Here is an 11,588-nt window from a genome sequence, read left to right on the forward strand (position 1 = left end):
GTGTGTTTCTAATACTTAAATGTTGTATAATCATATACCAACGCTAATTTTTTTGAGAAAATATATAAAAAGTGTTGTTGGTTTGAAAAGTGAAAATATTAAGTGGGATATTGGCACGCAGTGTTCAGTGACCTCACCACATATGGGATTATCTCACGGTAGTTGTTTTGTTTACGGTGGTGGTTACGTTAACCAATAAGATTGAACATATAAGGTAGATTGATAAATAACAAAGTTTGAAGTTTTTAAAAGTGCAAGTGCACATTACTAAGATTATGTAGAACCTAATAATAATTTATATTTTAAAAATATTAAAAGATGCAACAAACACATTTAAAGATAATGGTGGACTAAGTGTCCAAACCTGGATTAAGCATGGTGGAAAGAGTGGGTGGTTTCTTGTTTATTTTTGAATACACTACAGCCAGCATTATAAGGCATATGTACATAAAGTTTCTAAATACATCACCTAGCTTAGGTTTGTTTTGTCCTGTCCAAGGAACTCCTCCAACGTTCATCCAAAAACTGGCACATAAACAACAAAAGTTTAGTTAGTGTTCTGTGTGATGAATAAAGCAGAGTTCTGAGAACTTTGAAGAGTTTTATATAACCTCTGGTTATGACTGATAAAGGTAAAAGAGCTTTGCTTAGCTTGCCAACTATCCAAACCAGCTTGGATTGCAGTAACATGGTTCGCAATGATACCATTCTCTTCTAAACGTCTTAACCGTCCAATCAACTCCTCCAAACAGTTGATATTTTCTGCAAGAAACCAATGCTTCGTGGAACATTTTTCTTTCACTCTTGGAAACACTTGTTTTGCATGTGCAATCACCTGAGATTCATGTAAATGTTCAAACTCAAAAGTAGGTTCATGAAACAAAAAAAGTTAATACATAGACAATGAGAGAATGCGAAGAGTGTTCTATAAGCTTAAGGCTTGATGATATATATATATATATATAGCTTTACCTGGACTGCAAGTTGAGATGCAATTTTGGGAACCTTCTATCATCCAACATCTGTTTCTTCACAGAAAATCCAGTTATCGTCCAAAAAGAAAATGATTAGTCATATGAAGCCAACAAACAACTACAAAAAGCCTTATAATAAAGAAAATTATATACATCAAATTCAGTTAGCTCATATATCTCTCCTTCCTTGGATGAGAGACTCATTTTGCAATGAAAGAGAAATGACCCAGCATTGTAAAGATATTTACGAAAAGACAATAATAATATGACCAACCTTATCATCCAATAGTCGCAATGACAAAGATCTGAGAACAAAGGCCATGCTTCAAATCGGACAGCTATAGCTGGGAGGTTCCGATGATTCTTTGATCTTCGCAGGAGTCTATGGAGAAGAAGAGTGTACTAATTAATAATAGGATTCATCAACCGCCTAACATTCCTAGCCTCCCACAAAACAAATCGGAAAGGAAAACTTGAGAGCTAGCCATTTTCCAGAAAATAAATGGATTTATCTGTTTGAATAGATTGGTAGGATGAATTCGAGAGTAAGGATGCTAACCTTTTATACTGAGATCTCCACCGCCTTGGAATAGCGAAGCAGACAATAAATGTAGACCGTGAATAATGGAATCAATGAGGACTTTAAGAAGATGAATGTGAAACTGGTAAAATTTTGTGTAGGAAGAAGAAGATGAATCGAAACCCTAGAGTTGGAGCCGATATCGCGACGGCGAAAAATGATGAGAGTTCAACCCACCAAATAGAAAACGACGCGTTTTGATATGCCTAGTTTCTCTTATTCAGGATGGGCTTTACCAAGCTTTATTAAGAAACATGTGCAATCAAAAGCCCAAACAAAATTTAAACTTGAATAAATGAAACGCTGCATTTTGCAGAACGGGACACGTGTCAACCGTATGGAAGCCGACTTATCTAGTTGTCTGCTTACGTGTTCTCATGAGAAGGAAATAAACTGTTTTTTATATATATAGATAGATTCTCTCTCCGTCTCATAAAGAATGTCATTTTAACTTTTTCACACGAATTAAGAAAATGATTGAAATGTATTAAATTTTTTATTAATTACACATATTCAACCAATAGTATTTGAAATAAATGAAATTATTTATAAAATCAATGCATTTGTAATTAATTTTAAGCTGAAAATTGCATTAGAATTCTAAAATGACACTCTTTTTATAACAAAAAAAATGTTAAAGTGACATTTAATATACTTAATATAAAACAGAAGAAATAATAGACATTGAAAATATAATCTTAAACTAGTAGAGGTAAGAAGTTACAAAGCAGCAGAGACCAATTTTTTATTTCCTCGCAATTTGCTAACGCTTCACGTGACCATGCCTCTTTCTTCATTTAAAGTGATTTACCGTCGTTCTAAGTCGGTCACATATTATGGCACTAGCGAATTGGGGGAGAAAACGAAATGTGATACTACCACATCCACAATCTCTCGATTTTTGTATAATACTATTACTATTTCATTAAAAAAATATTGTGAAAATATCTTCTCAATTTGCACATGATAGGATGACGCAGTCTTCACTTATTAGATCATCCAAACAACCGAAGTTATGTTTTACAACATTGTATTAGAACATAGACAGTTTCAGTCTATGAACTAAATACTAGAACCTTCTATAAATTAGTCAATCATTTTTAATAAGCGAATTAGCTCATCTTTTTAACTTTGTTTACTCTTTTTATTGGAGTGATTGGTTGCGATTGTGGCTACGAACTTTTGCTTAAAAGTGGGAATATATCGGTATTTTGTATATAGAGTAATACTTCATCCAGAGTTCAAATCTCCATTTTTGTCAAGAAAGGCTATAGAGTAATGAGTCTAATGACTGAAAGAGAGGATATACTGCATATTATATTATTATCTTTGGCAAAAGTAAATGCATAACAAAGAAATATTATACTTGCGAATTGGGATCAACTATGTTTTTTTTTTGGTGTAAAGCGATCTAATATGTTTTAAAGGCCTTAATAAAATTATTTAAATTCCTTTAGTTTTAAAATCTTTAATCCAACCAGCTTTTGTAGTTAATTTTTTTTTTATCTTATTGTATATACATGGGGGTATTGGGGGCGTCTAATATAAAGAGGAAACAAATACCAGTATGTCCAAATCAGTTCCTACCAAGAACTTCCTGGTAACTTCTCTTCCAACATTAATCCAAATCTGGATTGGTTTCAAATTATAAAATGTAGTTGGAAATATAAAATGTAAAGAGTGAAAATAAGATTCCAATAGTTATTGTTTATGTACGGCTTGTCCCTTGCGTAGCTTTGAAGAAGAAAATAAAACTGAGCCTGTCTAATAGTTTTTGTAGAAAATATTTATCTGTTAAAAAGAAAATAAGAATATACATATATATATATATAATATATATTTATTTATATTTATGTTAATATGATAAGATGAATACTATATATTAACAATTTTAACTATATTAATTAACTTTGTCTACAAAATTTCATGCTATTTTATATTTTATCTAATCATGAAAACATCATTAGAAAAGGAAAATTAAACAATGAAAAAGGTAATAAAATATATATGATTCTGAAAGTTGTGGCTTATTATATAAAATATATATGATTTTGAAAGTTGTGGCTTATTATATAGATTCTTAATTTTTTTATTATATAGATTTTGAAAATACATGTTATTTTAAAAGTTGTGGCTTATTAATAAAAACGTAAAGAATTCATCTCCCAATAACACAAGAGTTAGTTAGAGTTAAAGAATCAACAATAACTAAACTTTTTTGAATAACAATAGATTTGAATAAATTTTAAAAATCTTCACACCAACAGCAATGGACTTTACTATAATTTTTAAAATCAATCCACCAATAAAATAAACTAACAAAATATTCAAACTTTACAAGAATTCTTGTGCTATTGTGTAATTCATCTTCATTCACAAATTATGGAATTGTCTTAGGAATTTGTTATATGGATAGTGATGAATATAAAAGCTACAAAGCTTTGAAAGTTAATTGGATATACGCTTTCCGTTTCGGAATAAGAATCGAAATGGAAAGATTATGAAAACTTTAGGAATTTTTCTTCCAAAATGCTCTATGAAATATATTTTTAAAAATAGGTTGGAAGCTTACAATTTTTTGTTGGAATTTTTTGCTTCTATTATAAAAATTAATTATTTTAATACAAAATTATATTTAATCTATATTTTATTTAATATACAAATCTAAAACTAATGATATTAAAATACGAAAATAAAAGAATAAATATTAAAACTAATAGTATGAATTATTATTTTGTAAAACAAATTATTTTTATATAAGTTTTTGTGGATAATAATATTTTTAAGAAATTAAATTTATTAGTTTTTCACAATATGAATTGAAGTTGATTTGTTTGATATAAATTTTTAAAATGAATAGCAATTTTTTATTTTTATTTTTAATTTAGAACTATATATTTTTAGTTTTGTGTTTAATAATATTATTATCTTATATTTTAACATATATAATATATATGTATATATGTAATATGTGTACATATGTTTCCAGTTCCTATTTTTTTTTTAGAAAAGGCTTGGTTTTGTGTACCCGATTTTGATTCTTACCAATAACAACAAAAACAATAGTCATGTGATGGTGATCCAATGCAGACGAGCTTTGGTTGCTAAGTAACCATAACGTTCTTGGTTCATCAGCATCTATTCTATTAAAACAAAAGTATAAAACATAACTTGTTTATTTTAAAATATTTTATTATAATTATTTTCACTTATTTTAACTATTTCATTTATTTTATTCCCATAATAATTCAACAGCTTTTAAATTCCTATGTTTACTTTACAAAAAAAAAAATTCTTAAGTTTAAACATTTATTGTCTTTTTGTCATTTAAAACAACCATAAAACATAATTATACCGATTTTCATATATTTATCTATTATATTAAAACTGAAATACAAAACCGAACTTGTTTATTTTTAAGTGTTTATTACAATATTTTCTTTGTTCACTTATTCTAACTATTTTATTAATTTTATTACCATAATAATTCAACGGGTTTTGCATTCCTAAGTTTAAGCATTTGTTTTCTTTTTGTCATTTTGTTTACAATGAACGACTATTTTATTACTCAAACTTGAAATGGTCTAGTTAACCAGACCAGAATAGAACAACCAATATAAAAAATCGCACGATAAAAAGATCATGCAGTATTTTTGTCATTTAAAACAACCATAAAAACATACCTAGATGGATTTTCAAACTATAATGTTAAAATAACTAACTAATAATATTACAAAAAAAATTAGTGTGGACAAGTGTTTATTTGTGTATGTTAAACAGGAATTAACGAATTAATGTGGAATGATGTCTGTCATTAATTAATAAACATGAAAAAATATAAAGATGGACAAATAAACTAAATCGATAAATCGGAACCGTATCCGACCTGATAAAATGAAACCAAATTAACATAAATACCAAATTAGTATTTATTAATTGTCTTTTTGTCATGTAAAACAAGCATCAAACTTACCTAACGAATTACTTCTAATTATCAATTATATTTTTATCTCAATTTTTAATATTATTAAGATATAAAAATAATTAAAACAATACAATAATTTTTTTAACTATATATAACTATAATAAAGCTTTTACGGGTTATTCCGTCAAATTTACTAGATTAGTAAATCAACATATTTTCATAAATATGAAATTATATTTATTTAAACTGCAAATTATAAATTGTCAATTTATATAATATATAAATAGAGTATAAATTAATATGTAAATTTATTATTTTACGTATATTTTCATATAATAATAGCCTAATGCAAATCTAATATAATAAATATATGATAAAAATGTGGGTGATACAATTGACGTTTTAAAAAATAAAATAAATTTTCTCAACATAAACAATAAAATCATTATGTTCAAAACTTTTTTAAAAAATTTATATAATTTGGGTATATGGTAAAAATATATAGTACCATTTATTCAAAATAAATATTTACTTATAAAAAATATTTGCCTGGACGTGCTGATCTAGTTACAAAAAAAATTAAATTGAAAATCTTTAATGGTCCGAACCTCGGCACTCTGGTCAGCAGTGGAGGAGCAAGGTTCAGTTTGCCTTGCAACAACCAAACTGATAAACACGCTTTCTTGTTTAATCTAATATATTTTGTGAGGAAGAAATTTTTTTGACAAAGATGAACATAATAAATTAAAGGTTAAAGTAAAAATAAAAAGTCTATAAAACCCAAAAATAAGTCAGTCATCACTTCTGAGTTCTGACCTTTTCTGTGCTTCAGGTTCTCTCTGCTATTATAAAATCCAATCTCTCAGTGGTCCTTTACAAATATATTAAAATTTCAAATATATATATATATATATATATGTGTGTACAGTTTTCCCTCTCTCTCTATATATATACACCATTTATGAAAAACACGAGTGCCATTGTTACCCACTCAAACAATATGTAACTAAAAAGACGTAATTGCAGCAAATAACGCATACAATAAAAATAAGAATAAAACTTTTTTGTTTGCTCAATGATTTAGAAAAGACGCGCATATTTCATCCCTCTTCATTTATGGTGCGGTTTGTGAGTGTGTAAGTTTTTCCACATAATTATTTATTATTGTTTAATCAAAAGTATTCAAAATTATTTTAAAAGTATAGTGAACTAGTTACAATTTTATTGCAAGAGGAAAGTTGACACGTTAAAATACAAGAAAAAAATCATATGTTATATATTATATGCCATGTTCTGAATCGCGCTAGACGTGAGTCGGGCGGTCGGTCTGGGCCTAGCGAGTTGGAGAAAAATCGGGGATTAATCGCTGATTAATCGGGGATTAATTTTTAATGAATATTCAATTTTCTGATAAATTATAGATATGAATATGTGATTTCCATTTCTGGTAATGATATTATCTGTGGCAAAGTGGTTTCTGAAGCTTAAATATAAGTGACAGTTCGCGAGTTCGATACCTGTCTCCGTTTTTTTGCTTTTTTTTTCCTTTTTTTCATTAATGGCATAGTTGTAAATTTAATCATCTTCTTCCCCCAATATATTTTAGGGTTTCGCAAACTTAATTGCAGAGCCGCCACAGCTTTGTTCCACCGATTTCATCCGTTTGTTTTGCGTTTTTTTTGATGTTTATACTTAATACTTATAGATTTAACATCTAGAACTCGATTATAAGCTCAAAACCTCAAAAACTTAATTTTTTTTTGACGACTCCGAGTTATTGGCCGAACAAGACGAAATCGCCTCGCTCAACCTCCGCCTAGCGTTTCCCCGCCGCTTAATCGGGCGGTGCGGCCGCGTTTTAGAACCTGGATTATATGTGATAAAATGTCTTAAGCAAAATAATTTATCTAAAATATCTTAAGCAAAACAATTTACTAAAATACCAAATTGTTATCTTTTACATTAACTATTTAAACATAATCTTAAAAATCAAATATTTTTAGAGAATTTTTTTATCAATCAAAAAATACAACACCGTTTATTTTACAAAAACAATATTACAACATTATCACTAAGTAGAAAATTTTAATTTCTAAATTTATTAATATATTTATTTTACGTTTTTCTATTAAAACCGCACTATTTTTCTATTTAACCGCATTATTTTTTTATCAAAATTACACTACTTTTCTATCAAAACCCTCACTACTTTTCTATCAAATTCGCATTTATCCCGCATACCGCATGAAACGTAGTTAGACTGTACCGCACTTTAATTATTTACTGCTTATAATAACACCAAAGAAAACAACACATACCAGTCCCATAATTGACTACAGTCCCTCGTAAATGACCTACTCGCACTCCAAACTCATAGCCATTTGGTTCTGGTATCCGGTTTATCTGGTTAACACCAAGAACCCATCCAAGAAAGAGAGATTGTTGCCGCGAGAAGGTCGGTTTGGGGATTCATACATCCTTGGCCATCTAAGCTTGACTCTGTTTTCTCAGTCTAATCCAACAGAGTTTACTGCAGGAATGCTGTCGTAAAAGCTGGCACGTAACAAATTCTGTCAGCGGTAATTCAGCGAGTTTTTGATGTCACAATCAATCAATCACATTAATACTGAGCTTCAAAAAAGACTTGGAGTAAAGCACCCTTTCATCAAAGCTTCAATCATAGCTATTTAAAAAAAAAATCTGTTATTAGTGAAAGTAAGATTTTAGTATGCACGTTTATTAAAAATTTAATAAATGATTATAATTTAAATTATTTTTTACTTTATTATACACTTTCCAATAACTTTCCACCAATGAAATTTAATCAATTCAAATATTCTCAATTAATATTCTTCAAAAGTATAAAAAAATACCTTAACAATATAGAAAATCTATTTTTGTGGAACAAGAAAAAAATCTAAAACATCTTACTTTCGGGAACGGAGATAGTAATACAGTATCTATCACTCACCTAGTTTACTCCACGAGAGTAGAGAATCATGAATATATAGAACATAATTGTGAATATCGTTATTGAGATATGTATAAATTTAGTTAAGGAAACTGTTTATATTCTTATCATCCTATATAAGTTGTACATGTATAAGCTTTATCATTTTATCATTATGAGAGTCAATATACAATTCTTCCAATCATACACTCTCATCATTCTCTACACATTTTCACACGCGTCTCCTGCAACCTTAAACATTCTAACCTGTTGAAAGCATATAACCTATAATCCCATGCCTACTATATAGCTTTCACCAACCTTAAACAAAGGATAAAACAATCAAAACCAAAAGGCAGCCTGAAGAGGGAGAGATTCGAGTGATCTTTTCAGAGGATAAACAAAAAGAGTCTGTCAGACAGTGCAGAATGTGCTGGCTACACTAAGAAAGAGACCACAGAGGAACCAACCACAGATATTGGCAAGCATAACATCTTATCAATCAGTCATGGTCTCTCACTCCCAACATTCCACATGCCAGTACCTTTTTTATTTCCTCGTTTTATCTTTACAAAACTCGATATAACCCAACAAACAGAAGTTAGATAGATAGATAGAACATCAGTGTGAAAGGTTCAGCCTTTTTTTTACTTTCATCGTTTAAACATGGGAATAACACTTTCATCTCTCATTAAGATCATATAACACAAGATCAAAAAGGTACAAACTTTATAATCGAAAACAATGTCATAGAAATTACAGCAAGATATGTTCTAATCTGAGAAACCTAAGAGCAAAGAGTGCTTCTAGAACACCCAAGAAGGCAGCAACATCGAGGACGTAATGTCTCCCTAAGAGAATCCTCGAGACGGCGGTCACTGTTGCCCACACCCAAACAGCCACCAAAACCTCTCCTTTCACACCGCCGTGATCCTCCCTGACCCACCCGTCTAAGAAAGAGTAGCTCGGGGCTTCAGATGCGACGCAACGCAAGTGAAGAAGTGAACCGATGCAGCGACGAAGAAGACGCGTGAGGTGTCTCCGGAGGGAAACGAGTAGTGGTCAGCGGATACGGCGGCGTGACATTGAGGGGACAAGGACGAGCGCGACGGAAGATTAGTTTTATGATTCCAACGAGGATTAGATCGAGGAGGAGGCCGAGGAGGAAGGGGAGAGGGAGGCAGGGAAGGAAGGAGAATCTGAAATCGCCGCCGTGTGAATCGCGGTGGATACGGCGGCGTCAACGGCCAAGATTGGACAGATAAATATCGCTGCCGTTGACGGAGACATAACTGTCGTTAGATATTATTTGGCAATATGGGAACGACGACATTTAGTGGACAAAAGACGAAGAATTATCAATGAAGTGTGATCGTTGAGATATTTACCTTGGGCTTTTATTCATTAAGCTCATATAAGTGTAGTGGATCCTAGTCTTTACTACAACCACCACCAAACATATAAACTACCCCTAATTTTCCTACGCTTCATTTCTTATTTCCATTTTTTTTTCAACTTGATACATATTTTCTTCATATTTGTCGAAGTGTAATATGGTTACTTTGTTTTTCTTCTGGAAATTATATTGTATTAATTTATAAGAAGTTTACAAATTGAGGTATACTCCAGTACATCCCCACTAGAGAGCACATACCAACATGCAGACGCCGGAAAACCGGACCGAGATAAACTATAAAAGAAAAGCGATGTTAAGGAAATAGACGAATGTAAAAGACGAATACAAGAACGATAAGAAATCGTATTCGCAAAGAGACATGGAGTCGAGACATGATCTCTTTCCTTAACTCAAAATATTCGCTCCGTTAGTGAGACGAGACTGTACGAATATAGAGTCCCATGATACAACCATGGCAGACGAATCACGCCTCACTCGTGATCGCCCTATCGAACTATAAACTCTACAAAACACTCTCGCATTATTTACTTACGCTAAAGGATTTTCTCTGTTGGTTTTCGATGTAAAACGTAGTGAAATGAAGAAGGAGGAGAGTCGATATTTAAAGAGACGGAGAAGACCCACTTCCAGCAACAGTTACTGCACGTGGGCGAAAATCTCGCGGAAATCGAGGGAAGTTGAGTTACGAAACTCTTTCCACAAGACTCTCTCTTTTCGCGTTTAAAAATTTCGAGAGGATAAAATGCATGACGTTTTTATTTTCTACGCAAACTACTTGTCGTTTTAGATAAAAAAATCATGTTGTTTTTCCTTGTATTGAATGGCACAATGTTGAGCTTAACTTGGTCCAAAAAGAATATTCTTATTGGGCCGGAGGCCCTCCACCAAGACCCAAGACCCAAGACCCAAACCCAAACCCAAGCCCAAGCCCAAGCCCAAGCCGGCCGGACGGCGGCAGCGGAGCGCGCATGGGGAGCCAGCTCTCTCTCTGAGCCGTTTAAACCATGTTATATGTCTGAACATATATAAACTCCTCTCTGAAACCACATTTCCCCGATGTGGGACTTTTGCAATTTCCATTCATTAAAGCCAAGGGTTTTTAGTGTAACCCATAGGCCCATTTCATTCACCATTTGCCTTTTATTAATAAAGCCATAAGGCTTTAATAAATTGGCCCAACAATCCCCCACATGAATAGAAATAATTCTAAACATATGCAGACTAAATGCAGACTCGATAGACTCTTAAAAAATATATATATACTTATTCTAATTCTGACTAGACTAGACAGACTAATCCTAATACTGACTAGACTAGACAGACTTATCGAGAGTGTTTGCGAAAAATTCACTGTGTTTGAGTTGGTGGCATTTTTAAGCCTTGAACCACTCATAGTTAATATATGTCGGGTTTACTTTACCAGAAGGTGAACATGATGTCTTGAACCAACCAGTGTTTTATGTAAACCGAGACAACATGCATAAAGCAAATTCATTTTCTCGTAGAACTTAGTTCTCTATTGTGTTCATTGTGGCCCTGAACTATTTCTGGTTTTCATGAGTGAACTTAGAGAATATAGTCTTGCATTCATTCTCCTAGAAACGGCCCCATTTCACACTCATTAGGTTGTTGACCATGAAAAGTATTGAGTAATATTCCGCTTTGGAGGCTATGGAATCATTAAAAGCTTATGATTATCCTTCTCATATTTGTTAGCACTTTTATCATCTTAGGAGCTGGGA

At 31.5% G+C, this 11,588-nt stretch overlaps 1 long non-coding RNA gene and 1 pseudogene across 4 annotated transcripts; both read right to left on the reverse strand.

Annotated features, from left to right (window-relative positions):
- Positions 1–335: 335 nt before the first annotated feature.
- Positions 336–1,772, reverse strand: LOC106332819. Of its 4 annotated transcripts, none has more exons than XR_001268189.1 (5): positions 1,534–1,772; positions 1,249–1,413; positions 973–1,022; positions 612–835; positions 336–525 (listed from the first exon to the last, which is right to left on the reverse strand). It is a non-coding gene; the product is annotated as an uncharacterized LOC106332819 (long non-coding RNA). The 4 variants fall into 4 exon arrangements; XR_001268187.1 differs by having other exon boundaries at positions 973–1,028; XR_001268190.1 differs by having other exon boundaries at positions 337–525; positions 1,249–1,356.
- Positions 1,773–8,716: 6,944 nt separating this feature from the next.
- Positions 8,717–11,588, reverse strand: part of LOC106331063 — a 6,018-nt pseudogene continuing 3,146 nt past the window's right edge.

Source organism: Brassica oleracea, chromosome C3 (genome assembly GCF_000695525.1).
Source record: "Brassica oleracea var. oleracea cultivar TO1000 chromosome C3, BOL, whole genome shotgun sequence".
Lineage (NCBI taxonomy): Eukaryota > Viridiplantae > Streptophyta > Magnoliopsida > Brassicales > Brassicaceae > Brassica > Brassica oleracea.